Source organism: Vicia villosa, linkage group LG2 (genome assembly GCF_029867415.1).
Source record: "Vicia villosa cultivar HV-30 ecotype Madison, WI linkage group LG2, Vvil1.0, whole genome shotgun sequence".
Classification (NCBI taxonomy): Eukaryota; Viridiplantae; Streptophyta; class Magnoliopsida; order Fabales; family Fabaceae; genus Vicia; species Vicia villosa.
The window spans coordinates 191,829,457-191,833,307 of NC_081181.1; the positions used below are offsets into that span (position 1 = coordinate 191,829,457).

General features: G+C 33.8%; 1 long non-coding RNA gene across 1 annotated transcript; it reads right to left on the minus strand.

Moving 5' to 3' along the window:
• Positions 1–1,892: 1,892 nt before the first annotated feature.
• On the minus strand, positions 1,893–2,556 carry LOC131647759 (uncharacterized). Its single transcript, XR_009297937.1, has 2 exons — positions 2,350–2,556; positions 1,893–2,247 (listed from the first exon to the last, which is right to left on the minus strand). It is a non-coding gene; the product is annotated as an uncharacterized LOC131647759 (long non-coding RNA).
• Positions 2,557–3,851: the final 1,295 nt, after the last annotated feature.

A 3,851-nucleotide genomic window follows, 5' to 3' on the forward strand; every position in this document is an offset into this window, starting at 1 on the left:
TGCACAAATATATCGATAACATCGTTGATGTTGGAGGCGACGACAATTGTGGATATCGGGCCGTTGCGGGTTTGCTCGGTAAAGGGGAAAATAATCACACTTTAGTCCGACGGGAACTCATTGCGGAGTTAACTTCGTATCGGGACATCTACGGCCGACTATTTGAAAATCAAGAAAACTTTGCAAAAATTCATGATGCACTTGTTCCATCACTTGCCGGTATCGCTCCGGTTTCGAAGTGGATGTCATTCCCCGAGATGGGTCATCTAATAGCAAGTGCATATGATATGGTGTGCGTCGATTTGACGAGGTTTGGACTAAGTGAGACTTTCTTTCCACTTCATAGTCGACCGCCGTTGGACGCGTCTGGCCGCATCATATGCATCGGGTATCTACGATCGCGACACTTCGTTCAAGTGTTTTTGAAACCGGGTTGTCCGATACCGGCTACTTCTTGTCAATGGACGACACATCGTTCAAATGAGGCGGAGACTTGGCCGGATCCGTTCGTTTCGAGGATGGCGGAGTTTGAAGAAATGATAAGCAAAGAGCGCGAGCAAAATAGAGAACGGTCGAAGAACGTGCCTATTTTGGACTTAGGATCCACCGATTGGTTCGGTGAGTTTTAGTTCGTTCCGGATCGTTTTTGTTTGTAACGATCATTTTTTGTATGTATTGTTGTTTATCATGTAAAATCGGACCGATTCAATACATATATAATATAAGTATGTTTCATGTCATCTTTGTCTAATTTATGTTTAAAGTCAATTCCATTTGTTCAATTTACACAACACACTAAGCAATCAACAAAATGTAAAATTTAAGTCTATTTCTGCATAATTCGGAAATGAACTTCTGAAATATACATGTCTGGAGCCTATTTTCGGAAGTTCATTTCCGAAATGTCCCCTGAGGCAGGATAAGATTTGTTGGGCCATCAATGCTCCAATAAGTCTATAAATACCACACACTCTTCTTCATCCTCTTCACACCACAAAACACAAATGACACAAACCTACCCCCACCTAGCATTCGTCTACTTTGAAACCGGCTACCCGATGCCGTTCCAATTTCGCTTCTCGCGCGACATGCCGTTTGCGGAGTTGATACCGTTGCTCAACACGCTTTTGCACTATCCCGAGAATCGAAAGGTTGTCAAGCTCGAGTACCGCTCGCCATCGCTTAACGACGAGGGAGGCATTAAGTTCACACCTTTTGAGATCAAGAACGACAAAGATTTAGCGGTTTTGTGGACAACGTTCGACCGATTTTCTTCGAAAGGCCCGATCGAGTTGGACGCGAAACTTCAAAGATCGGCGGACGACGTAATCAAAATGTTGACTCATCCCCACCTACCCGTGTTCAACAATATGTAACTTTAATTTTCAGTAATATTATCGTTGTAATCTTCACCCGATTAAATAAAGCGAATCGTTGTTGTTTTTCATTTTTATTCTGTCCAGACATAAATTCGGAGGTTCATTTCCGAATTCCATCATGGGGGATACGTTCGGAGATGAACTTCCGAAACACCACATTTTCTGAAAATGTAACTTTATTTCGGAGATGCATCTCCGAAATTAATATGTTATATTAAAAAAAACACATTTTCGGAGATACATTTCCGAAAACACATTTTTTTAAAAAAAGCACCTTTTCGAAAATGAACTTCCGAAACAAGAGGTAGTGTTGTAAATTCACCAGGGGTGAGCAAGAAGGTTAGGAGGTGGGTGAAGAAATTTTCTTAAAACAATAATAACAAATTTAACAAAAAATTGTTTTAAGTAAATTAAATTTATATCTTTTTCAATGATTCTATAAATAGATACTAATACTTATTCAGTTTATATCAATCAATATACTTATGAGAAATAAAGAAGAAGAATAAACAATTCAATTAGACAATCATATATTTTATTTATTTATTTAATGGAATAATATACATATGTTCTCCATTTATTCTATAAGAGCATGAAGTAAAATAGTTGTTTAGTACAACGTTTAACCTTGTCAACAAAATTGAAAGGTCAAACAAACATAAAAAAAAAATTATTAGGGAAATTATACAAATATTATGACTCACAAATAAAATTATAATATTGGAAATAACATATACTTATTATGAAACTTAGTCGTCAATCTCTAAATAGCATTGACAAAAAAGATTAATGCACTTTGGAGTAAGATGTGGAAGACACAAATCTCCTGGACAGTCATGGCTCAAAAGGCAGGGAATAGCTGCAATGTCTAATAAAAACAAAAATAAATGTTACTAAAAGGGGATGGAATCTTTTATATATAGAATATAATAAATTAAATTGTAAAAATTTATTAGGAAAAATTACTCACTATTGATGAATGCAACAAGAAATAAAAAAACAAACATGATCAAAGCAAATGAACTTAGGATTCGAGCCATATTTTCTTCTTCTTTACATGTAATAAATTGGATATTATCGGATCATTTTATAAGAAAATATTTTATGCTTTGTTGTTAACTTCAATCAAATAGTTTTAGCCTTTAGGAGTTGGAAGAATTGGTTCATTAAATTTTTATTATTGATAATGGTGTTAAATGTACATGAACTTCTTGTGTCTATCTCTATCACTTATTCAATCAATCGCTTAAATTTAATTAAAAAAAAATCAAATAAATTTTTTGATGATCACCAAACATCATTCTTATATATTTTTTTTAAAATTTATTTAATTTATTTATCTTTTAGTTTATCAAAAAGCTAGAAACACATTTAAACGTATAATAATTTTTATTGATATCACATATATATGAGTATATTTTACGATATTTATTTTAGCAAATATCAAGTTTTTATATGACAATCAAATCCTTACAATTAGAGAGGTACACTTATTGTTTAACACTAAAAAAACATGTAACATGCTCAATGAATGCTTGAACTTGTCACTAATGACTCATTTGATCAATATATCAACTGCATTCTCGGAAGTATGAGTCTTATAAGTAATATTTATTCATAAACAAACACCTCTCTGGTGTTGTGAAACATCGCATCAATATGTTTGGTCCTAACAAGATACATATATGATCGTTTGCTAAATATATGGCAGTATGACTACCAAATGTACTTAACTTCATTTTGCTCAACACTTAATTCTCTCGCCAATCATATAAGTTATACGACTTATTTGGCAGCTTCACCTGCCGTCATGTACTCTACTTCAGTTGTCGACATGTTCACTATGGATTGAACTAGTGATTTCTAGTAAATAGGTTGCTCGGCTAAAGTAAAGACATACTATGTTGTAGACCTTCTATCATCCATATTACTAACATAGTCTTAAACAACATATCATATGCAACAGATGATCACATTTTTCACTGCCAAGCACGATATTGTGACCTGTTGTATCCTCAAGTACCTGAAAATCCGTTTGAGTGCTTCCCAATGACGCTTGATCAGTTTGAACATAAACTTACAAAATTGACTTATATCTTGTGTCAAATCTAGTTTAATGCAGACCATATCGTACATCAAATAACCAACATTATTGGCATAAGAAATATTTTACATATACTCAATTTTTGAATCTATCTTTAGACACTGATTTAATGAGAGCTTAAAGTGATTTGCCAATGGAGTACTCACAACCTTCAAATTACTCATGTCAATTTGTCTAGCACCTTTTTAACATAGATTTTATGATATAGCCATACTTTTTTTATCACTCATATCCCTATTAACTTTCATACTAAGAATCTTCCTAGCAATAAATAAGTATTGCATGTGAAAATCCTTTCCCAACATCATTTTCAGCTCATTTATGTCACGTAACGATTTGTAGCAATCAACATATCATCAACATAAAAT